Raw genomic sequence first — 26,365 nt, forward strand, 5'->3', positions numbered from 1 at the left:
ACAGTCTTTGATTTAAAGTTTTCTGTGAGCATGCTATTTTCAAAGATAAATTAATATTTCTGCAAAAAAACAAAAAAAAACATGTCAATTTCCATAATGGAAGAATGGATGGAGTGGGCGGTGATGGCAAAGTTGTTTTAAATAAAGAGAACTTTTCCAGTTTTGTTTCTACTTGGAAACCACTTCTGGACTTTCTGCTTAAAACAGGAAAAAATGAAAATTTACTTAGGTTTTGATAACTAGATTGTCATTGTAGAAATTGCTTGTATATTAGAAATGTAAAGCAAAAAGTTGAAGCTGTAATTGTATTTTGTACTGCACTAAAAAGAGTCAGAAGTCAGTACTTTTCTTTCTTTTTACTCTACATGTCCTTCTCCTCTGATCCATAATTTCATTTGTATGTCATATTACAATAAACTATAATAAATATTTTAAGAAGTAATAAAAAAGTGTGACTGCTCCTGAATCATCTCCTCCAGAAAAGGAGATAGAGAAATGAAGTTGCATGCAAAGATGAGACAGGAAACAAATAAGTGTGGTGAGTGGGTGCAGCAAGATTGGATATGCTCCAATGTACAGATTCTGATTAGGAAAGGAAATTATGTTGGGATGAAAGTAAACTGTGGGAAATTTCTGCAGGGCAAGCAGGGTAAGGGGTCTGCTGAGGTAATGTGAACTTAGCAATTATATTATGATAAAGCAAGAATTAGTGACTAAGTGAACAGGGTTTCCTCTCTGTCCTCAGACACACCCAGGCAATTTCTTCCCAGCTTGCAGAGGGCCTAAGAATCTTCTTTCTATGCATGTTGAATGTTTTTCTGGAATTCAGCCCTGATACCCCAAAATAGCTGTTCAAGAAAAGTTGGTTTTGATGTTGCACACCACGGATTTCATCTGGTGAATGTTTAAGGCAGTGATGTATGCTAAAGCCATCTCTGTCACCTCTTTGAAAAGTGATGCCACATATATTGCTAATTCAGTTTTAGCTATTTTCCTAATTTTCATATTGGGATATAATGGATTTTATTATCGATTTTAGTACTGATTTGTACTGTTTTATAATGTAAGACACTTAGAGTCTGCTAGGTTTCAGGGAATAGACAGATTGCAAAAGTAAATCACATGGGATATATAAAGTATGCACATCAATAATAACTTGTTTATTAAAGAATTACTTTATAATTCTTTATATAAAATAAACTTTCCATAGGAATACAGAAAATATCATCCCTTTTGGATCAGATTAAAAGACTACCTAGTCTAAAATTCTGTTCTTACAGTCTTCTGTCCTGGCAAATGCCTACGAGATCTTTCACAGGTATTCCCAATAATTGGTTTTCAGAGCCATATGACCTTTATTATTGAAACTAATATAGTCTAGACCACGGGTGTCAAACTCGCCACATCATGTGACGTGTCGTGACATATCACGACTTTTTTTCACATTGCCAGAGCTGGGGTGGGAGTGGCCTCCGCATGATGCAACGGGCCCATGGGCTGGCAGTTTGACAGTCCTGGATTAGACGCTAAAAGCTTTATTCTCCAGCATGATGACTGAAGAATCCACCAATGGGTTATTTCAGTCCTCCTGCCCAATCAGACCAAGTTGTCAAGTTGTCACGCCTCCTCATTATCTGGGACTTCCCAGTTTTCATCTTGGTCTTCTCCCATGAGGGCGTGATTTCTTGACTCTCAGTCATTTGGAGCAAATCAGACTAGAATTTATTGACCATTGGTGGATTCCTTTTGTTTTGTTTTTTTTGACATTGGGAGAAATATGTAGTGGAGATTATTACCTTTCTCAAATATCTGAATCCCATTTCTTTCCCTGCAGGGCTAGAGTAGCACTCTTCTCCAGGACTGGGAGGGGGGTGGTTTTCCTTTTCTGAGTTCAACTTTTTCTGAACTCTCCAAAAACTTTTGGATAAAAACGGGGGGAGTTCTTTTCCTTCGTTGTGTGTGGGGGGGATCGAATATTCACTCTCCCCTGGCAAGCACACATGTTTCTAGCTGCTGGCCGCCATTTTGAAGCCTCATGGCTTCTTCTCTGACCGGGCTTGGTCAGGGATTTCTATAGCGGCCGCCATTTTGAATTCGTTTAGCACAGCTTTGCTGAAGTTATTTCGGCCAAAGTACAGCTGTTGGGTTGTTTGGAGCAAGCGCCAGGGGGAATTTGTCTGGTTTTTCTGTTTGGTTTGCTTTCTGGCTGAAACTGAAGAGGAGGAAGCCTCGCTTCAGCAGCGCTCTATTTTCGTGCCTAACAGCTGTTAAGCACGATTTCCCAAACTGCTCTATTCACTACGGAAGAGCCTGGAAGCTTGATTCTTTACATTTTGGGTACGTTTTGATTATTTTATGAGCCTAAATTCTCCTCATTCTCGTCCTCCACCCCTCCCCTTCCTGTCTCACGGAACTCTAGGCGTCCGCCATTTTAAGGCCATTTCCATAGGAAAACGCCCATTCACACTCTGGCCCGGATGCCATTTTGTGATTGTTCAACAACTTGTTTCAGTTATTTATAATTGCTCTACATAATTTCACTGATCTAATTGCATAGATTTGCATTGGCTTTGCATCATTTGCACTAATCTTGCATTTGAGCTTAAGTGTTTCAGATTTCATCATTCCTATTGAGGAAATCTATTATCAACCAGAGTGTGGAATCAGGAGAAGTAATGGTCCTTCAGGCCCTGCTCGCCATATTGCTTATATCTGCCCCTCTGCATCTAGTGGTTGCTTCAAGATCCTGACCATCGCCACTATTGTGAGACACGTGTTATTTTGTCACCAACTTGATCCAAGTCCATTGCCGGGTGACAAGCGCTGCTGCACCAAGCGTGAGCTCAGGTTAGCCAGTGGGTTGACTCACGCTAATCCACGTGAAGTCAGTCCCTCTTCAAGGGGGTTCCTGATGTCCCTTGCAGAACGAGTCTGTCCCAGAGTTACCTCTGGGTTGCATCTTGGCTGATATGGCAGAAACCACTGAGCCACAACCCTTGGACACTGACAACAACCCCGCCCAAGTTGAGCTGGCACCCGAGGCACCTGGAGGTAAGGCCAAAGCCAAATTGAAGTACGGCAGAAAGGCTGGCAAGGCAAGCGATAAGCAGGCCGAACATACACACAGAGCCCTGGAGAAGCAATTCTCCCAGGCCCAATGTTTGTCTGCTGAACAAGGTCATACACTATCATCCTCCACACCACCTGACATGGGAGTGCCTCTGCCATCCACATCGAGAGCGTGGTCACTTGAGAACGTGCTTCAGCAGGTCTTGACTCAGACCTAAAAGTAGATGAGTCATTAGCTCCACTTTTTTAAACTGCCAGTCTCCCAGCAGATGTCTCAGACACCCTTAAGGCGGAAGATAAAAAATCTGAAATGGCCTTACGCAAGGTCCACTTCACATCTGCATGGGCAGCTAAGGCGGCAACGGCCACTTCTTTCTTTGCCAGGATTTCAATTACCTGGCTTTGTCAGTTGCAGGACAGGGTTACGTTGGAAGAAGTCAGAATCCATCAGGATTTAACTAAATTAATAGCCACATCTGAGTATATGGCGGATATCTCCCTGTATTCGGCTAAGCACTCAGCCCGAGTAATGGCTTCCAGCGTAGTTGCTAGGAGGCTCCTTTGGCTCAAAAACTGGAGGGCTGAGAGCAAACATAAGTGGCGGGCGGCCACTGCCCCCTTCAAGGGTGGCAGATTATTTGGAGAGGCCCTAATGCCATTCCCATAGAAAATGAACAAAAACAAAAGGTTATTTCTCATTTGGCAAGGAGAACTAACAGACGTTTCCTCCCTTACAGTCACCAGCAGTCCTTTCAGACTGGGACTGTGACAGAGTCTGCACAACCATACCGACCCCCAGCCCCTAAGATTGAGCGCTCCTTTGACAGGACAAACTATAGGGACAGAACCCGGTACCTTTTGTGGCAGAGGGGGTCGCCTTTTCTGTCGCTCCAAGTGACTCAGAGGGGACTCCCCCCATTGGCGGCAGACTTACTCTTTTTATCTGCCAATGGGAAAACACGACCACAGACTCCTGGGTTCTGCGTACCATAAGAGAGGGCCTGTCCCTGGAGTTCAAACCCAGGCCAGTAGATCATTTTGTGTCTTGTCCAGCCATGAGAAACCCTGTAAAAAGGGGGCTCATGGAAGACGTCATCCAACACTTACTCACCATCAAGGCTATAGAAGAGGTCCCCCTGAATCAGGCGGGATGCGGGTATTACTCCATTCTATTTGTGGAATGGAGTAAAATAAGCACAAGAGGTCATTCTTCCTGATTTCTGTCCTCATCCGTCACATGAATTGGAATGGTAATGGCACACCCTTGATGTAAGGAGAGCGCATGGTGCCTTTCCATAAATATGAGGCCCTCTTTGTGTCCTTTCAGCCTTCTTCGATGGGTCTAAAGGTGTCAGCTTCCACCATAGGTAGGTGGATCAGGGTCTATATCGCAGGCACCTAGGTTTCTCTTGCCTTGCCTGTTCTTCTTCATGGAACGGCCCACTCCACCCGCAGTGCTGCCACAACTGCGGCGTGGGCAACCCAGGCGTCCATTGAGGACATTTGCAGGGCGGCGACATGGTCTTCGCCGTCAACTTTCATTAGGCATTACCGTTTAAACAAATTTGCATCAGCTGAGGCTGCTTTTGGTAGGCGTATTTTACAACAAGTAGTCACACCATCTGGGGGTCCGGCCCCAACTGTCTCCCACCCTTAGGAACTCTGCAAGGTTTGGTACATCCCATTGGTGGATTCTTCAGTCATCATGCTGGAGAAGGAGCGTTGGCTTACCTGAACGCCTGTTCTCAGCATGATGATGAAGAATCCACACCCTCTCTTTTAGGAGTCAGTCAGGGCCGGGTTAGGCACTTGTTATTGTAGGTTTTTTTCCTAATACCTGCTTGAGAGTCATCACGTCGAACTGTTGTCATTGGCTACGCTGTCGATGAAAACTGGGAAGTCCCAGATAATGAGGAGGCGTGACAACTTGACAACTTGGTCTGATTGGGCAGGAGGACTAAAATAACCCATTGGTGGATTCTTCATCATCATGCTGAGAGCCAACGCTCCTTTTCAATAAATGCTTAATTGTTTTTATCAAAGTTACTGGTTATCACATCTTGTAATAAAATTCATAATTTATCTATACAGTGCTTGAAGAAGTAATGAGTGTCCTTATCCTGTACATCTCATTCAATTTCAATAGATGAGTCTTTTAATCTTGTCAAAGGAGGAAAAAAATTCTCATCCATTTTTTCTATACCTTGCCTGATATTGTCCATTTCCTTTTATGTCCACTTTTTCTAACACAAACTTTTACCTTCCCTTGTGGTGGAGCTGCACAGGCTTCTTGGTTGTGTACTTTTTAAAAGCTTGACATTCATAGCAGGGCTAGAACTATATATATTATTCAAATTTAAGTCCTCCATAAATTTATTGAAAACAGTATTAGTAATAGATAATTTTATGGTTCACATTATGATATAGGTTTGTGTTAGCCATTGTTAAGTTACACAATAGTGGCTGGATTCAAGGTGATCCAAAAGATAACAAATTATATTATGGCTTAATAGAGTATCTGAATCCAGCTACTGATTGCATAGGACTAGTCCCTGGTCTTCCTTACTGATATTTATTAACTGGTAATGAACAAGCTATATTAGGTTAGTGAATATTGCTGCCTATAGTATTCTATTCTGTTCCATCCTTTTAGAGGAAGTGGTTTTTTTTTTAAGAAAATAGCAGAATGCCATGAACAGAGCATTCTGCCACTTTTTCAAATGTAATTCTAGGAAATTGTTACTAATAGACTGTCCATTTGGGATCCTCACACAGAACTGATGCACAATTTTTACTGCCTACCCTGTCCCTGCTCATGCCTGTTGGAACCTGGGGAGGAAAACACTTCCTATAAAATACACTGCAGAAATTGGCAGAAAGAATCGGCATATATTGACAAATCTCCGGCACATCTTTGTGCTAGATCTGTATTTGCATCTGACTGCCATTAGCAATAAAAAAAGACCTTTCCCCTCATTCTTGGAAGATTCTGATTCTAGCTTGTTCTCCTCAGCTAGAGTTTAAGCAAACCTCAGTTTCATATCTTTGGTCACCAGGAAAATGCACTTCAGAGAGAAAGTTGAAAATGGAGTACAAAAAGAGATAGGGGAAAATATGGCAAGACTGGAAACCTGAAATTCATGCAGGCCTCTTCATATGACTTAGTTGCAGCCATCTTTGCTCTAATAATGTATGTGACTTCCAAACCTTCTAATGTTGTCTTTAAATCCACCTGATGGCATCTTTGGATTTCAGCAGCAAACTTTCCTACCTTTTCATGTTGGAAACAAACTCTAGTCTAAAAATAGAGATTAAAAAAGATGATCTCCAACCCTCCAAACATGAACAAATGGCAATCTAGTCTCACACAATTTATGTTCTGCTGTATCCACATATACCATTGGCTATTTGTAATATCTTTGAAAACTACTTTTTCCCATTTCATCATTCTAGACTAAAAGTAAGAAATAAAGTGGGTGTTGTATGTAATAAATTATAACTTTTTTAGATTAACAAGTACAGCATGGATGGCATACATGAAGCTGAAGTTGACTTACATTTTAATATTAAGAATTTTGAAAATACTTCCCTATTCTAACAGTTATTTTTTTTTTTTGACATGGTCCTATTTGCATCAGGAATAAATCATTTCTAAACACATTTCAGTTTTGTTCAGATTGTGGTAAAATTACAGCTTGTCTTCCTTATTACTTTGACATAAAAAGTATTTGGGACTGACGGTTCTGAATAAATTTATCTCTGTTGAGGCAGTGAATTAGTGGCATTAACTGATACCAGACTAAAGCCAGTAAAACAGCTCACCAGTTCTGTATGGTAGGATAAATTCCTACTCAGACTGGTTAACCCACCAGATCATATTATGGGAGACCACATGGCATTACACTTAGTATTTAGATCAGGGGTCTTCAAACTTCGCCCTTTTATGATTTGTGGACTTCAACTCCCAGAATTCCTCAGCCAGTGTGCCTGACTGAGGAATTCTGGGAGTTGATGTCCACGAGTCATAAAAGACAAGTATGAAGACCCCTGATTTAGATGTTTATTTCAGTTGCAGTATATTACTCTTGAGTCTGAATGAATGTGAACAATAAAAAGTCATCACAAGTATTTCAGTTGCACTATTCTTTCTAGTTAAAGTAAATTTTACAGTGAGATTGAAGAGAAATTATTTTACTGTTCTTCATTAAAGACAGCTTAAATGTGCTAGTTTGATAGATTTGAAAAAATATTGAACTGAGTTATAGATTATTATCTGCTCATAAGTAGATGTGATACTGGAAGAAGTGCTGCCGCCCTGTATAAATGGGGCTGGACAGATTCTCCTTGTTTTTTGACCGTGGTTCTAATATGCAAACTATTAAGCATATTGTGCAAAACTGCCCACCAAGCACATTTTCTGGTTCCTTAGAAGATCTGGGTGAAGCAATACCACAGGCGATTGCTTGGATAGCAGAACTGGACATCCACTTATGAGGCCATTGCCATTTTCTATATAATTAGGTGGATTGTGTGTATATGGTTAGTTCTCTTTGTCATGTTCTCATCATACACTAAATAAATAATCTGCTCACATAATTTGCTAAAAGAAACAGCATTGTTAAATAATTTACTCTATCAGATGGAAGTCATTAAAATTTAATGCATGTATCTACTATGGTTCTGCAGTACTTGTATATGTGCTGATTTTTTTTAAATAGGCTGAATACGCATATAATATATAGTGCATTTGGAAATGCAAGCTTCTAGGAACAAATAGTTCTAAAGTGCAAAAAGCATGAAATGGATCTGGATGACTTCCATTCTTCCACCTCGCTCTTCTGGCATCATTATGCTTTGACCATCTTTTGTTTTTATCTTTTATCTTTTATTGGTTTCACTGATTTCTTTTATTGTTGTAGGCTGCCAAGAATCATTAATAGTTGGGCAGTATAAAATATTAATAAATTATTATTATGCATTTAATAACTAGTTAACATATGATAACTGTTGCACCAAACAGAGAAAGACTTTATGGTATCATATTAATCCCACTACAATAAGGGAAAGTAATTTGGATACATATTTGTTATTGTTAACCATGATAAGAAACATAGTAACATGATATGTATCACATATTTTTCTTCTTGAAATAGAACACATGTTCTGAAATCAAAAAGTTCTGATGGAGTGTAATACTGACTATATTTAGTTGTTGGACCTGTTGACTTACATAATGTAAGCTATATTACAAATTGACTTTAATGTACTTTCCTGAGGAATACTATTTTCTCTAATTTTTTTTAGTGGTGGTGTTTTGTATTACTGGGCATACATAGATTATCTGTGCAACATGATATGATTGTTTTATTTAGATTTCATCATTCCAATCTTAAATACTTGCTTTTAGTTGGTTGAGAAAAAAACTCAGGCTATCTTCCCACATACACTGAAAATTCCAGGCCAGAATCATGCGAACAAACTATAGTTTTACTCCTATTTTCTGCCATCAGTAAAAGAAGTAGGCATCTTCCAAAACTATTATTATACAAGGACAATTCGGAAATAAACCTCCATTTGGTTATCAATGACAGACACTCGCAGATACAGAACTTTTATTATACACATTAGAAAACTACAACATTACATTACTTTTTGATATAATCACCATTCAACTTGAGGCATTTGTCATAACGTCTTACAAGGTTTGAAATTCCTTAGTAGTCGTTGCTCGGCACCAAATCTGGGCTATGGGGGGATGATCAAAAACATCCCAATGGAACTGCTTAAAAAGTTCTTGGGTGCATCTAGCGGTGTGTGGGTGAGCATTATTGTGAACCAACACCACACTGGAAGTGGTGCCATAGAAAATCCCGCCAAATGTGAAGATGCCAAAGGAGTTCTGCTAGTGAAGTTATGAGGTGTCCCTCTGCATGATCATATGGCCACATTTTAGGTGCTATGCATTTATTTAGTTTGCAGCAACCCTCAGTCACATGACTGAGATTTATGATGGTTTTGCCAGAAACTGGCATTTGCTTCTGATTTCCAGCAAAAAACATCCATAATGAACAATGGGTTCATTTAATGATTGTGGCATTTGCTTAATGACTATCACAAAAAAAGTCAGGCCCAGTCATATGCTAACCCACTTTATGGGCATCATGACTTACAACCCTGATTACCAGGCTCAATTAGGGTCATAAATTGAGGACTGGCTTATTAACAAGACTTATAATACAGATAGTCCTCAACTTACAACAGCTTGTTTAGTTTGAAGTTACAGCACTGAAAAAAGTGACTTATGACCATTTTTCACATTTATGACATTGCAGCATCTCTATGGTCATGTGATTTACTTTACTTGACAGCTGGTTCATATTTATGATGGTTGCAGTGTCATGTGATCATATTTTGTGACCTTCTGACAAGTAAAGTCAATGGGAAAGCTAGTAGTAACAAAAGTGTTACTACTCTAACAACTGCAGTGATTCACTTAACAAATGTGGCAAGAAAAGTCATAAAATATGGCAAAACTCACTTAGCAAATTCTGGACGGAATTGTCATAAGTCAAGGACTACCTGTACCCATCTTTTGTTAAATTTTTGTTTGAATGCTTCTTTGATATTACCATAGTATTAACATAGTGTGTTATCTCAGGGTGGCATTGACTAGGTATTACAAGATCTACCTGTTCTACAGATTGCTATTGCTGGGTAGACAGATGGAAGTTTTACTACGTTTTGCTGTTACAGACCTGTTTCCCAGGTGTAGTACTTCTTTCCAGACAGACAAAATTTGAGCTGACAGATAATTTCAGTGCACAAACATCAACTATATCTTTCTTGTTTCATCTCAGCTAGACTGCAGCAGCTTCTATATATTTGGACAAAACATTGGCAACATTGCTGGTTGATGTGTTAGTGATCTAACCTACAAATAGTAGACTGAGCTCTCAGAGTGTTTACAATCATGCTTCACATGTTTAATGCATTTGTTTATTACATTTCAGGCTGAATGTTATGTTTTTGGGTAGACAATGAAGGAGAAAAAAGAAGCTGAGATTTTAATTCACTCTGCCAAGCAGTAGCAGTACACTGATATTAAGAAAACAACTTTAACTTACCAAGGCCTAACTAAGTGTTTCAACTTGCCCTACCACATGCTTTCTTTTAGGCTTGCTTGTCTATTATACATTTCCAACTGGCTTATCTTGTTAAACAAGTACTGCTAAAAGTTCCAAATTTGCTAAGAGAATGACAATAGCATTACTATATAACATATTATCCCAGGGTGGCATTGATAATTGGTGTCATCAGTCTGTCTTTCTACACAGTTCTTGGATGAACATCATCATCATGGTGGTTTTTATTGCTTTCTCACAGTAAAATATAAAAATATTAAAAGATGTCAGAGTTTAGTAAACATTTAAGTATTATTTTGTTATAATTTAACCAATTATTTTGGTTAAAAAACATATTTTTTAGCAAACCTCTTGTAAATAAGAGTATTATCTTGTACATCAAAATAATGACTAAGCATTTTGTCTGAAGGAATTTTGTGTTTGTTCTATTCTGTTGGAATTATTCAGATTCTTAATTTATGATTCTATTAAATACATTCATATCATTCCCATCAAGTTGTACTAGAATTATATCTGTTTTGGCAGTAAACCTAACAATTTTGGCAAGTAAATATTGCATATAGGAAGATCTGTTCTCAAACTTATCATTGAACAACTTTCTAAAGCATCTCAGTTTTTGGCTTTAAGTTGCATTTTGATTGATAGAATTCTTAGAAAAGTGTGTGTTATTTTCAGAGACGTAACTTATTGTGTATTGTATATGATCATTTTATTTTGGGATACAATTTATTTTGTTTTAGCAACAAAAACAGATTGTAAATATTGTAAATATTTTTTTAATTTGTTCCATCTTTTAAAAATTCATATTGTCCACCTGTATAAAATACTGACAACTCAAAAATGTTTATAGAATGTAAAGAATTTATATCGGATTACTCTCTAGCATGACGAGTAGAGAATCCACCAATGGGTTCTGCTTGTCTTCTGCCCATAGACTAAGTCAGCCAAATTTTTGCTCTGCCTCTCCTCCTGAGACACCTCTTTCCCAGTCTTGACTTAGTCTCAAGCCCGGACAGACAGTTTTTTCTTGGCTCCAGACTTAAAGGACTTTAAATCAGATTGTATTCTTCTATTAATTTCACCCAAAGGGGGGGGGGGAGCGAAGGACAATCGGAAATTCACCCTTCACTGCCTTTTTTATTGTGGCAAATTCATTGTGGCAAATTACAGTGTAGCCACGAGGCTTGCCTTTAGGACAGCCGATCCTGGAAGGCGAACAAAGAGCCGGATGCCATTTTGGCTCCACGTGGGCTCCAGGACCAAGGGAGGATTCCCCACCACCACCATCCCCCTTCCCCCTCCACACCTCCAAACTACAGGGAGTGCCTTAGTTCCCCTCCTTCTGGAACAGCAAGGATTTTAAAATCTAAGCAGCCACAGGGACTGGGATTCCGCAGGGATTTCCCGAAGCCCAGCTAATCCGCGTAAGCCCAGCTGGCCCACGGACAATGAACTGGTCCTCGAAGCCTACCGAAGCTCAGATCTCCCGCGGCTCTACCTTTTAGTCCAGCTGATCCGCGGCTTTAGTCCAGGGCTCCTGCGGCTTCCATCAATAGCTCTCTATCTCTCTTTCTGAAGCTCAGCCAGTCGGCAGGGAGCTTTAAATTGCCATGCGCCTTTCTTTTGTTTTCCTGGAGTTCAGCCAGCAGGCGGAGCACAAGAAGGCTTCTAGTTTTTTTTCCTGGAGCTCAGCCAGCAGGCAGAGAGAAGGAGGCTTCTAACGAGCTCGGGGGACTCAGCCGAGCTGAGGAAATCTATTCAAGGACAGAATCTTCCTCCGCTATCCCTAGCCTCCATCCAATAATATTAAACATTAAATATTGAAAAAAATAAAATAAAATAAATTATCTCTCTCTTAGACTTGCATTGGGATATATCCCATTGACAAATGGCAGACACAAATGCTATCCAGTCAGAGCAGGAAGCCTCCATAAACCCCCCCTGGTCGTAAGAGACAAAAATCATCCAAGCAGGAGGCGGCTGGTAGGATCAAAGCCAGGGCAATTTCTGGTAAAAGACCTTCTAAGACAGCGGATAGGGAGGCCAAACGTCGTCACCAGGCTCTGGAAAAACAGTTTTCTAAAGCTGAGAAGAGGCAAAGCTCAGTGGAGGAGGGACTAGAACCACCTAGTTACAAGGAGGAGGAAATATTTCGCCCGAGAACGCCTAATCAGGAACCTCTGGAAGCAGAGGCTGACGCGGAGCAGGGTAGTGGATCTCCCCTATATGAGGAGCCTGGAGGTCCGGGGACAGAAACAGGCACCCGTATTTCAGACAATCATGGAGCACTCATCAGAACACTTACAATCCCTGATATCTCAGGCCGTCGCTCAGGCCATGGCCTCTTCAAGACACCAGAATAGGGTCTGTGGCTTCAAAGGGTGGCTCCCGCCTTTCCCAAGAGGAAGCCTCTGGGTATCAGGACTCAATTTCCCCCTCCCGGTCCTCCAGAAGCAGTAGGTCTCCTGCAGAGGACCATGAGCTGCCAGATAAAGGGCTATCAGAGGAAGAGGATATATCCCCAGATCCTCCACCATTCGTGGGTCTCTTTAATCCATCTCTATTCAAACCCCTGCTTCACAAGACCAGCAGCACCGCGAAGATCAAGAGACCTTTACTTCCTCAGAAGGGACCCTCAACTAGTCAGGTAACAAACAATGAGGTGTTTTCACAGCCCATTTACACACAACAATTTATCCCCTGCTCCCCTCTTTTCTTTGATTCAGTTCAGAATAACATGGGGGCACCAGGGACTTTCCTCCCAATGGGGGGGACAGACAAGAAAATGTTCAACATAGATCTGGCATTGTTGGAGGTAATAGAGGTTCCGACAATAGATGAACCCATCTATACCGGGGATGCGGCGGAGGCCCTGAAATCAGAAGATAAGAAGATGGACCTCACCAGGCCTCGGCGTGGGCAATCAAGGCAGCCATCTCTACATCCTTTTTTGCTAGGACTTCACTACTCTGGCTGCGCCAACTCCATCTCACCGAAGGAGGAGAGAACCTACCAGAACTTAAGAAGGTTAGTGGCGGCAGCGGAGTTCATGCAAGATTCATCCTTACACACATTAAACTATTCTGCTAGGGCAATAGTGTACAACATCGGAGCACGCAGATTGCTGTGGCTCAAACAGTGGAGAGCTGACATGAAGGCAAAGTGGCGGCTGGCAGCAGCACCCTACAAGGGCGGCTGACTTTTTGGTGAGGCCCTCAAGCCTTATCTGATAGAGAACAAGGATAAATGCAAGATTCTGGCACACCTGACAAGGAGAACGGAGAGGAGAGTCTCCTCCTACCCCTGCAGACTGTCCTTTCGATCTGACATAGGCACAGAACAAGGTTCCTTTTCCTGCCCCTATCAGCCTAGGTCAGACCGACAGGGTGAGAGAACTGGCAACAGGGACAGATTCAGACAACAGTTCCAATCAAAGCAGCCCTTTCGGGGAGCGGGAGGTTGCCCCTACCGAAGATCCAAGTGATGGCAGGGAGGACTCCCCCATTGGTGGCAGGCTAGCTCTCTTCGCTCACAAATGGCAAGCCACCACCATGGACCTTTGGGTCCTAAATACTGTCAGATTCGGTCTCTCACTAGAATTCATTTCATCACCTCCGAACCACTTCATTCCCTGTCCATCTCCAAAGGATCCAACCAAAAGGAACCTTATAAAGGAGGCCATCCAACATCTACTGGACATCCAGGCCATAGAACCGGTAGAGAAGGACCAGCGGGGACAGGGATTCTATTCCATCTTGTTCATAGTCCCAAAGAGTTCGGTGGGGTGGAGAGCAATCCTAGACTTAAAAAGCCTCAACAGCCATTTGGCTTACAGAAAGTTCAAAATGCAAACCCTACAGTCAATATTAGCAAGCATCAGAAAGGGAGACTTCCTGACATCCATAGATCTGACGGAGGTCTACCTTCACATTCCCATACTTCCGGAACACTGGAGGTTTCTCAGATTCTGCCACATAGGGCAGCATTTTCAGTACAGAGCCCTGCCTTTTGTACTTTCCTCAGCTCCCAGAGTATTCACAAAGGTACTGGCAACACTCACAGCACATCTGTGAACAATTCTCATCCAATCTTTATCAGTTCAGACAGCACAGTCAGACCTAGCACTGACCCTAACAACCCTTCAGGAACATGGTTTCTCAGTAAATTTTCAAAAGAGTCAGATGGTCCCTTGACCCGTCTTTTACATCTGGGAGCTGTGATAAACACATTACAGTGCAGGGTCTACCTCTCTCGAGATTGCCAAGACAGCATTCGAACCATGGTCAAATTGGTTCAAAAAAAGCGAACCACAACACTGGCCACACTCTCCCAATTACTAGGAAAGATGATTTCATGCCTTAGGCATGACTACACTCCAGAGATCTGTAGTGGTTCCTACTCCCATTCCAAAAGAGGAGAATGTGCTTATCCAACCGAAGAGTAAGGATGCCACCAGGGGTCCTGAAGTGGGCTTCTCTAGCGCTCAGAAAGGAACACATGTTCAAGGAGACCGAGTAGGTCACTCTGACCATGGATGCCATCTATTCGGCTGGGGAGCACACCTACAATCACAGCTAACACAGGGCCAATGGTCAAGAGAGAACCTAAAACACAAGATAAACTGATTAGAGCTCAGAGCCATTCACCTGGCCCTTCGCCATTTTCACAACACAGTAGCAGATCAGCATGTCCTGGTTCTCACGGACAATATGGTGGCCAAAGCCCATGTCAGTTGACGGGGGCACATGATCCAGGGCTCTCATGACTGAAGCACAGGCGCTGGGAACCTGGGCAGAAAGCAACCTAGCCTCCCTCAAGGCCGAGCACAAATCAGGAGAAGCAAATCATCAGGCGGACTTCCCCAAGCCCCCCCATGAATTGGAGCGCAAGTGGCACATCTTAGACGTTTGCAGGGCTTTAAGATGATACATTAAACAGATGTCACCTTTCCACAAGTCGGAAGCCCTGTTCATCTACTTCCACTCTCACACAAGAGGTCAAAGGGTCACAGCTTCCACAATCGGAAGATGGATTAGGAGGTGCACAGCAGAGGCATACAAGGGACAGTCATTAGCAGTCCAGGCAAATCACTGCACACTCCACTCGCAGTGCTGCCACCTCAGCAGCCTGGGCGACTCAGACACCGATTGAGGAGATATGCAGGGGGTGACGTGGGCATCACCTTCCCCCTTTATAAGACACTACAAGTTAGATAGGTTCGCATCTGCAGAGGCCTCCTTTGGCAGGAGGGTCCTCCAGAGTGTAGTTTCAAAGAGTGGGATACAGATCCAGACTGACAGCTGCCCATAGGGAGGCTTTGGTATGTCCCATTGGTGGATTCTCCACTTGTCATGCTGGAAAAGGGGCATTGTCTTACCTGAATGCCTTTTCTCAGCATGACGATGGAGAATCCACTCCCACCCTTAGGGCCAGTCAGGTCCTGTGCTGGGAGAGGATTGAGCCAACCCAAGATTACATAGCCAACAGCTTTCGCCTCAGTCGAGACTGGGAGAGGGGCGTCTCAGGAGGAGAGGTGGAGCAAAAATTTGGCTGACTTAGTCTACGGGCAGAAGACAAGCAGAACCCATTGGTGGATTCTCCATCATCATGCTGAGAAAAGGCGTTCAGGTAAGACAACGCCCCTTTCGTATCCATATGGTTGATGTTTAACTTGTGAACAATTTCAACTTTTCAGTGAATAGCCTGAACACTTAATATTAATATTGGTCCACTATCTGACCTTCTTTAGTTTGTCCTTCATATGCATATATTTCCTGAAGCCCAAGCAATAGAGAGGAACATTACAAACTTAGGTGTGCTAAAGTTTGTATAACAGTGATCCACAAATGATACTGTACACTCTTTAATACAGGTAGTTCTCAACTTACGACCACAATTGAGCCCAAAATTTATGTTGCTAATTGAGAAATTTGTTAAGTGAGTTTTGCTCCATTTTATGACTTGTCACATTTGTTAACTGAATCACTGCAGTTAAATTAGTAACATGGTTGTTTAGTGAATGTGGTTTACCAGAAAGTTGCAAAAAGTGATCACATAACTCCGGGACACTGCAAACGTCATAAATGTGAGTCCGTTGTCAAGCATCCAAATCTAAATCACGTGACCATGAGGATGTTGCAATGGTCATAAATATGAAAATTGGTCACTAAGTGAATTGTTGTAAGTCAAGGACTACCTGTAGTTAGGGGTGGAGGAATTTCATGCTCTGTAGTACTCATCTGCACTTTATAGCACCTGCTGAATTGCCTTGCCATGGCATTCACCTGTCTTTATCCATGCTGCCTGCCTACAGTGCGTGCCCATACCTTGCAGCAGTTGCCTGTAGCCCACTCAGTCTGTTTGCCTGGGATACAGTTTCAGTAGCATAAATAAGACTTCTGGATTCACGACTCTTCCCACCTAAAGTTCTCACTTAATGACATGCATGGTTCTCACTGGCAACCGGGACTGCCAGGATGGCTTTTGCTAAGCAGTGCTGTCATATCACCTCATGTTTTAAGACAGGGGTGTTCAAACTGCCAGCCCGTGGGCCGGACGCATCATCCGGAACCTGCACCCATTCCATTGCCGGCAATGGCAAAACCATCCCGATATGTTGTGCGACGTCATGTGACGTCACGAGTTTGTCTGTTTTAAGACTTCATCACTTCATCACTTAGCAATGAAATTTTGATCTCAATTGTCAACATAATATCAGGACTCCCTTTATTTAAAATTTCAGTATAGCTGTGATTTCTGTGACCAGTCATTTTTATCTTTTATTTTATGCCTTAAGTATAAATAATGTGTTTAGTTGATGTTAGTATTTTTACATTTTAGAGCAAAAAAAAATATAAGAGTTTATATCTTGATATGACATAGTGATTTTCATATTTCTCTCCTACATATGATAAAGGAGTATTGATGTTCCTTCTTGCTTAAATTACTCAAATTATTTGGTCATCCTATTCTACTTCTGAGGTTGCTGGAGATTTCTGTTGCATGGCTGAAATTCAGAAATGAACACATAAAATTCATAGTATTCCAAACCACACATTAGAAGATAAATGATATCAGGAATTAAATTTGGTTGTCATGTTGCACTTATGACCAATTAACTGGGAAGAACTCATAGCTAGATTGCAATAGTTCAGAGCATAAAAGCCTTTAGTGTACAGCAGTCCTGTGTTGGAATAAACTGTGACTTGACTGCTACTTGAATGCCTTCATTATACCGGAGTCTTGGATTGTGTCCTGATTACACTTTTGCTTCTGTCCAGGTTTTGTTTTAGTTGGACGTTGCTGGAACTTGTATGCTTAATTCTTGGACTTCTGCTTCTTAAAAACTTTCAGTGTTGGAGCATTCACAAGTTCTGGAGGCAGGTTGTTCCACTGATTAATTGTTGATTGCACTGATTAATTGATTGCATTTTATTTTACCAAACCAGCAAAAGTCTTTGCTTTGTATATGGTTTTGTAACATTTCCGTTTCATCCCTTGATTTTTCTTTTGATCTATTTATCCCTAACTCTTAGTAGTTTGTCTTTATTTACATAGAATTCAATGCCTCTTTTTAAACTATGCAATACACAAGAGGGAAAGAAGTGTATACATTGCCTTTCAATTTTTAAAATCTTAATTTACACAATGTGGAGGATTCTTAGGAGACCTCTTAGCTATTCCTTTTTTGGTTATATTTTTAAACAAGGTGTGGCTGTTAGAAAACACAATTTATTGCTCATTCCCCATTCCCCTTCTATGTGTATCTCTCTTGGTTCATGGAATAGTGTTAAATCTCTGCATAATTCTAGCTTGTCATTACACAATAAATAAGATTGTACATTGTTTTTACTCAGAAAGTATCTTGGGATGTTGAAATAGTTCATTATTAGTTTAGGAAGTTTTTTTTCCACTTTCCATTGTTTTATTTGTGTCCATTTAACTTCTATAGGGATTGGAAAATATGTTCATTGTTGTCAAGGTATTGCTGACTAATGATAATATAACGATGATATAAATCTGCACTGTTCAGTGCTTCCTTATAGCTATCTAAATTGAATAAATAAATGAATAAATCACTTTAAAAAATGGAAAAAAATGAATCCTTGAAGTTGTGAATGTTGTTATTAAATGCAATACTATAATGACATTGTCAGACTAGATAGGTATTTTTCTTCAGGGTGTCTAAATTCAATAATAACTTCCTTTTTCTACTATATTCCTATTGTCAGTTATAGATAATTTTATGTAACTTGGAAAGAATCTTGATTCTATAATTAATATTAGAAAACAAACTAATTGGAATATCCACATTAATGTTTGTATATATTCCTTTCAAATACTTTATATATTCTATTTCAATTTTGAAGAGCTATAAACCCAACCCACTAATACAACTTGTTTGAAACCTCAAATATGCTTGCTATTCTGACTCCCAAACTCCTACAGTTTGTAACTTTTGATCTGAAAGCATGTATAGCATTATTCATTGGTGAACATTTTTTCTACCTGTGCTTTGGCTTCTTTTAAAGCACACCCCAAAGGTGCTTTTTTCAAGAGGCAACTGCACTTTCTTGTTTTTCTTTGAAGAGGTTTCGCTTCTCATCCTTGAAGCTTATTCAGAGCTGATGAGAAGCAAAACCTCTTCAAAGAAAAACAAGAAAGTCCAGTTGCCTCTTGAAAAAGCACGTTTGAGACAACCATGATCTGGATGATTGAGAATCTCCATAGACTTTGTTGTTGTTGTTAATTGCGAAGTCGTGTCTGACCCATTGCGACCCCATGGACAACGTTCCTCCAGGTCTTCCTGTTCTCTACCATTTTCTGGAGTCCATTTAAGTTCACACCTACTGCTTCAGTGACTCCATCCAGCCATCTTATTCTCTGTCGTCCCTTTCTTCTGTTGCCCTCAATCTTTCCCAGCATTAGGCCCTTCTCCAGTGAGTCCTTCCTTCTTATTAGGTGGCCAAAGTATTTGAGTTTCAACTTCAGGATCTGGCCTTCTAAAGAGCAGTCGGGGTTGATCTCTTCTAGGACTGACCGGTTTGAACGCCTTGCAGTCCAAGGGACTCGCAGGAGTCTTCTCCAGCACCATAGTTCAAAGGCCTCAATTCTTTTGCGCTCAGCCTTTCTTATGGTCCAACTTTCACAGCCATACATTGCAACTGGGAAAACCATGGCCTGGACTATACGCACTTTTGTTGGCAGGGTGATGTCTCTGCTTTTTAGAATGCTGTCTAGATTTGCCATAGCTTTCCTCCCCAGGAGCAAGCGTCTTTTAATTTCTTGGCTGCAGTCCCCATCTGAGGTGATCTTGGAGCCCAGAAAAATAAAATCTGTCACTACCTCCATTTCTTCCCCATCTATTTGCCAGGAATTGAGAGGGTCGGATGCCGTGATTTTGGTTTTCTTAATGTTGAGTTTCAAGCCAACTTTTGCACTCTCCTTCTTCACCCGCATCAAGAGGCTAGTTCCTCTTCACTTTCTGCCATTAGTGTGATATCATCTGCATATCTTAGGTTGTTGATATTTCTCCCGGCAATCTTAATTCCAACTTTTGTTTCATCTAGCCCTGCCTTTCTCATGGTGTGCTCTGCATATAAGTTAAATAGGCAGGGCGACAGTATACAGCCTTGCCAGACTTTTCCAATTTTGAGCCAATCAGTGGTTTCGTGTCCAGTTCTCACTGTTGCTTCTTGACCCGCACATAGGTTTCTCAAGAGACAATTAAGATGGTCTGGTATTCCCATCTCTTTAAGAACTTGCCACAATTTGTTGCGATCCACATAATCAAAGGCTTTAGCATAGTCAATGAAGCAGAAGTAGATGTTTTTCTGGAACTCCCTAGCTTTCTCCATGATCCAGCGTATGTTGGCAATTTGATCTCTAGTTCCTCTGCCTCTTCGAAATCCTGCCTGTACTTCTGGTAGTTCTCGATCCACATACTGCTGGAGTCTAGCTTGTAGGATTTTAAGCATAACTTTACTAGCATGTGAAATGAGTGCAATGGTGCGATAGTTTGAACATTCTTTGGCATTGCCTTTCTTTGGACCATAGACTTTTAAAGCACATGTATTGACATGATTATAAATCAGCTGTTTCTCAGAATGGGTTAGCAAGGCTTTTGTCTAATTACATTAACTAGAACTTTAAACCATAGTACTGTACCAAATAAATATTATTTGTATATATTGGTGACTTTGAATGAGTTGGGTACTTTTTCATAAGACTTGAATGTGTACTAGCCAGAAGTCTGGGCATCCACATGTTAGCGCCATGAAGGAAAGAAAAAGTAGGCTGTTCTTTTTTGTTTTTTTAGTGTTTTGCATGGATTGAAATCTAGAAAGATGCCTGAATTGCTAGCTAATTAATACCTAGGAAGACGTACCTGGAGATGACAGAAGTGAGAGTATTAGAAATTAGACTATTTTCTAATCTGCCAGGTCAAATAAATCCAAGGTGTCTATGAGATTCTGTTAATTCTGGCTCAGTTTGTTGACCCTTACTTTCAACGTTAATTTGCTACACTTAGGGTGTACTAGGGCTGGAATGAATTTTAATCATTGGCATAATAGACCTTTGGGGTTCTGTTTTCCTCATCTCTCAGGCATAGTGTTTGACAGTGCAGGGCAGCAGCAGAGAAAGCCGTCTTCCTAGACCCCCATTGAAATTCTTTGATCTACAGGGACTGCAGCATATCTTCCCTGCCAGAATGAATGGGATAAGCTAATGTGATGGGTGAAGGTACCATATTTTCTGGCATATAAGATGACTCGGCGTATAAGACGACCCCCGACTTCGGAGCCGATTTGCATGCTTAGAAAGTCCCCTTATGTGCTGGAAACTACCGTAATTTCCGGTGGATAAGATGACTCGGCGTATAAGACAACCCCCGACTTCGGAGCCGATTTGCATGCTTTAGAAAGTCATCTTATACGCTGGAAAATACGGTAGTTCCGTAGATAGCCTGGCTCTATGCGATGTAGCGCTAATTCAACACCTTGAATTAGATTCAGAAGCAAACTGGCACCCAGTGCAGTTTGTGGAGCAAAGGATGTGTCCTTCTTTGGGCACCCAGTATGGCTCACATGGCTGCACTCTGCACCATCTGATGCTTTCTGAAAATTTTCAAGGGAAACCCCATGTAGAACGCATTGCAATAGTCCAATTGGGAGATGACAATTGGCATGAGTGACCGATAGGGCCTCCTGCTCAGGAAGCGATGTAACTGGCACACAACATGAAGTAAAGGCCCTCTCAGCCATAGCTGCCACCTGCTCATCTAGCAGGAGCCATGAGTCTAAGAGGAACCTCAAGTTACGCACTGGGTCTGTCTGGAATAATGCAGCCCCATGCAGGACCATTGGATACAGAGGGGCCCCATCCAAAGCTACTTTGTCTTACTTCAGCTGGAGTCTGTTGTTCCTCATTCAGACCTCCACAGCTTCCAGGAATGTGAAAGGTTCCACTGCATCACTCACTTCACCCAGGATGGAGATATATATCTGGGTATCTTAGTGATGATGACAGATGATCTCACCTACCAGTTTTATGTAGATGTTAAAAAGGAACAGAGAGAATACCAAACCCTGTGACATCCCCAAAGAAGAGCCATGAGCTGGACCTCTTGTTCCATATTTACACTGATTGGGTATGGTGCCTTATTTTCCCTTAATGGAGACTGTGAACTTTTCTTCCCCTTCCTTTGCTACTTTTCTTTCTTTCTTTTTAAATATTTTTAAATAAAAGGTTTTCATTGCATGCTATATGCAATGAAATGGTCAACAGGTTGTATTTTTGTTGTACTTTCCTCAGAGCAACATTCACAACTACAATGTGTATAAAACTATATGATATATTCTGTCCTGTAGTCTAAATAAAGTTTGCTATAATTTTTGCAAGTAGTTCTTGGGTTATAACAGCAATCAGGACAGGAATTTCTATTGCTAAGCAATGCAGTCATAAAGTGCAATGTCCAATGACCATGTCACTAAGCAACAGCAATTCCGGCAATTCTGGATGCTATCATTAAGTGAGGACCTGTTGGTCATTAATTGAGAACCTCACGTGACAAAGCTTCTAACTTCCTGTTGATTTTCCATTGACTTTGCTCATGGGAAGCCAGTATGGAACATCCAAAATTGTGATCATGTGACTGTGGTTCACCATGATGTTGTAATTGGGAATTGGCACCAAGTGCCCAGAACCCAATCACCTAACTTTGGAGATACTGCAGTGGCAGGAACTATGTGGACGGGTATAACTTAGCACTGTCATAATTTTGAATGGTTGCTGAACAAATGTTTGTAACCCAAGTACTATCTGTAATTTTTAGAGTTTTCAGTAGCACATCAGTAAAAACTATGTTGTTGTTGTTAGTTGCGAAATCGTGTCCAACCCATCGCGACCCCATGGACAACGTTCCTCCAGGCCTTCCTGTCCTCTACCATCTTCTGGAGTCCATTTAAGCTCACGCCTACTGCTTCAGTGATTCCATCCAGCCACCTCATTCTCTGTCGTCCCCTTCTTCTATTGCCCTCAATCTTTCCCAGCCTTAGGCTCTTCTCCAATGAGTCCTTCTTTCTCATTAGGTGGCCAAAGTGCTTGAGTTACAACTTCAGGATTTGGCCTTCTAAAGTGCTGTCAGGGTTGATCTCCTCTAGGACTGACCGGTTTGAACGCCTTGCAGTCCAAGGGACTTGCAGGAGTCTTCTCCAGCACCATAGTTCAAAGGCCTCAATTCTTTTGCGCTCAGCCTTTCTTATGGTCCAACTTTCACAGCCATACATTGCAGCTGGGAAAACCATGGCCTTGATTATACGTACTTTTGTTGGCAGGGTGATGTCTCTGCTTTTTAGCATGCTGTCTAGATTTTCCATAGCTTTCCTCCTCAGAAGCGTCTTTTAATTTCTTGGCTGCAGTCCCCATCTGTGGTGATCTTGGAGCCCAGGAAGATAAAATCTGTCACTACCTCCATTTCTTCCCCATCTATTTGCCAGGAATTGAGAGGGCCAGATGCCATGATCTTGGTTTTCTTAATGTATATTAGTCGCTTAAATATTGTGCCATTCTACTGACAGTGAAGGAGGTTAAATGTTTTCTTCAAGACTGTTTGGAGTCTTTGCATAGGAATTATTCAGCTAATGAATTATGTGAAAATATGTGAAAATGTGGTATTTTTCATTTGAAAGTTCTTCTAAGACTGCCAATTATTTATTGCACTTTTACTTCTGTAATAAAAGCCTCTTTTTTATCTTGTTTTTGTTTTCTGGCTATTTGACCTTTGCATATCTAGGATTCAATATTTTCATTTAAAAAAGATCTCCGTGAATTCTGTTCAAATGAATATTTTCTTTACAGCTTATAAGATGTTTGTGCTTGTCATGAATAATTCCAGTACTGTAGTATTTTAATTTTAGCTTTTAAACATGTTTGCTCTCTGTTCAGTTATTTCTATTATCAGATTGACAATTGAAAAAAAAATTATATCTCCTTGTCGCACCACATGAGGAAATTCATAAAACCTCTTTTAGACAGTATAAACATTAAAAATAAAACTTATTCAGATGTTTCAGTGTTTTCTAAAATAGATGAAAATATCCAGATAGTTTAATTTCAATGCAGGTCCTAGTATGAGGTTGCATATGCTTTTTCTATTGCTGGACTGATGTTATCCTTGAATTTAGATACCTCTGGTATTATCCAGAAATAGTTTACTGCTGCTAAGAGAGGGGAAAGTGTAGCAAGTCATTTAACCAATTAATCAAATTAATTAACTAATTTAAGGCATAATGGTTGGCTTACTAGTTAACATTTTCTATTCCTTGAGGCAGAAATAATCTTTTTTTAAAAAACTTCCGTAGTTAAAAATGAAAACATGGGATAGATACTGTATAAGCATAAGTACACAATATATTGAAATAATAATAGTATGACCTTGACTAAAATGGATATGTAAAATAAAAGAGCTTATAATACTTACAAAGAATAACTATTTTTAGTATTTTTTTGAAATTATTGATGAGTAGATAGAGATTAGTTGTTCCAATCTAAAGTCTTCTCAGATTGATTGATATTTTGCAAATTTATTCTTAATAGCTACTGAATTATAGCTAGGAAAAAAATTAAATTTATAATTGTATAATAACACCTGCTGCCTACAAATTTTCATTGATGGTGATAAATTCATTTGTACTATCAAAGCAGAATTAAGAGAATATACATTTCATAAATTACTTTTGTTAGAACTAGCTTTAAAGTTTGCCCTGACATACAGTTTTGACGATTTGGTGGAAATATTTGCAATGTAGAGAAAATATTTTTTTTTGCCTGTTTGAACAAAATGTGACACTCATGAAAGTGTTCATGAAATTTTAAGCATAAGAAGGAGCATTATATCCTCCCCCCATTTTATGATTTGGATTGTTCTTGCTTTTTTAAAGCAAGTCTGTTTTTTTAAACTGAGACGATTTTGTGCTGAACTAGTTATTTTGTTTGCTAGAGATTTTACTCCTAGCAAAGCATAGTTAACTTCATCCTTCTCTGTTTTCTTCCTTTTCAGGAAATGTCTATTGCAGATGATGTCCTGTTCTATGTGAAATTGATTCTATTACATTTCCCCTTCATCTTCTGCTGTCATTTTGCTTTCATTGACTGTTCCCCAAAAGCCCGAATAGCAGAATGGCTTATGTCACGTTCTAAACATAATATTAATAATTCCTCTGCTCATAAAATATTGCACTGATAAATGTTTCACATAATCATGCCATAGCTTATCTTCTCATTCAGTCTTAAAGTTCCAAATCATACATTTTTAAATTTAATTTAATTTAGTCTTAATCACCATCCAGAATTCCCCGATAGTCAACTAGATACATGCGTGAATCTGAGCGAAATAGAACTTGCTAGCCTTTGTTTTCATATTGTATATTTTCAAGTTCTAGAACAGTGATGGTGAATCTTTTAGAGACCGAGTGCCCAAAAACTGCCCCCACCCCCACTCCACTCCCTGCCCCACCCCACTCCGCCCCATCTCCTGTCCCGCCTGCCCTCAGGGCCACTCACCGCCTCCAAGGCCCGCTGCAGATTGCCCAGCAGTGCTATGGTGGTCACGCCCTTTGCCCGTGCCCTGCAGCATCAACTGTGCACAATGGGGTGTGAGGGCAGAGTCTTGTCTATGTTACCTGGCTGCCATGTCCTTGACTGCGCTGCTCCGTGTGGGCCACGCTCAGAAGCAGCTCTCCTTCAGGGGGGCTGCTGGATAGGAGGGGTCGTGGGGGGAGATAAGGCTGGGGCAACGGCATGTGTGCCCATAGAGAGGGCTCCGAGTACCGCCTGTGGCACCCGTGCCATAGATTCGCCACCACTGTTCTAGAACAATGAAAAACTATCATTATCCATTTTCCTAAATATGAGCTTAATATTAAACACCTCTACTATGTCTGTCACAATCATTTTTCAACAAGTCCCAAATCTGTTTCTTTTAAGTGAATTGCTTTATGAACATAAGCTAATTTGTGCATTTTTTCAGAGTTTAGAATGCCCATTTGGAGTTGTATTGGCCAAAACTGTCTATATTATTCTAAGCATTTTTGTTGAATTATATCGTAATATAAGTGCAATTATATTGCCCCTCATTACTCAGGTTTCTTGTGGGTTTTTTTTTTTTTTTTTTTTGCTGTTTGCAAAGATAGTCCAGGTCAAATGTCCTCAGAACTTGTTCATATGCAAAGTGAGAGCATAGGATGCAACTATAAAGAACTATCCTGATCAGGCAGGGTATTGTGTGGTACCGTATGGATAAATTTAAGGCCAAGGATCTTAAATGATTACTGTATCCCCAGCACAATTTCTGATGCTTATTTGGGGAATTTACATTAGGAATTACTCATATACCCATATCAGTTCCCTGATGCATATTTGTGCAAACAAACTTATTCCTCACTTTCCAGTGTCCATTTCCTGAGATAGCTACTTAGGACAGATGTGAGTTTGCTCTGAATTGACAAAACAAAGTCATCTAAATTTTTATTTTGTCTTTCTGGTAGGAGGAACAGCAGCTTTTTCCCTCCTCCCTGTTCTCTCAAAATACAAACAGGGGCTTGACCAAACTGTCTGAGCAACTCCATTTTCTGTCTCTCCCTGCATGTTACTTC

The 26,365-nt window shown here is 40.7% G+C and overlaps 1 protein-coding gene and 1 long non-coding RNA gene across 4 annotated transcripts in view; one reads left to right on the plus strand and one right to left on the minus strand.

The window, feature by feature from the left end:
• The window catches only part of LOC120306201, a 34,244-nt gene extending 21,574 nt beyond the window's left edge, over nt 1–12,670 (minus strand). Inside the window, exon 1 of one of the 2 annotated variants that reach the window (XR_005556192.1) lies at nt 11,710–12,670. This is a non-coding gene — a long non-coding RNA (uncharacterized LOC120306201). Of the gene's footprint in view, nt 1–11,682 lie in introns of both variants that reach the window. The other variant, XR_005556193.1, reaches the window with a different exon arrangement.
• The window catches only part of GAB1 (GRB2 associated binding protein 1), a 108,111-nt gene that overhangs the window by 32,800 nt on the left and 48,946 nt on the right, over nt 1–26,365 (plus strand). The window lies entirely within an intron of this gene.

Source organism: Crotalus tigris, unplaced genomic scaffold, assembly GCF_016545835.1.
Source record: "Crotalus tigris isolate CLP2741 ecotype Arizona unplaced genomic scaffold, ASM1654583v1 scf7180000017725.2566008, whole genome shotgun sequence".
In the NCBI taxonomy this organism is placed as follows: domain Eukaryota; kingdom Metazoa; phylum Chordata; class Lepidosauria; order Squamata; family Viperidae; genus Crotalus; species Crotalus tigris.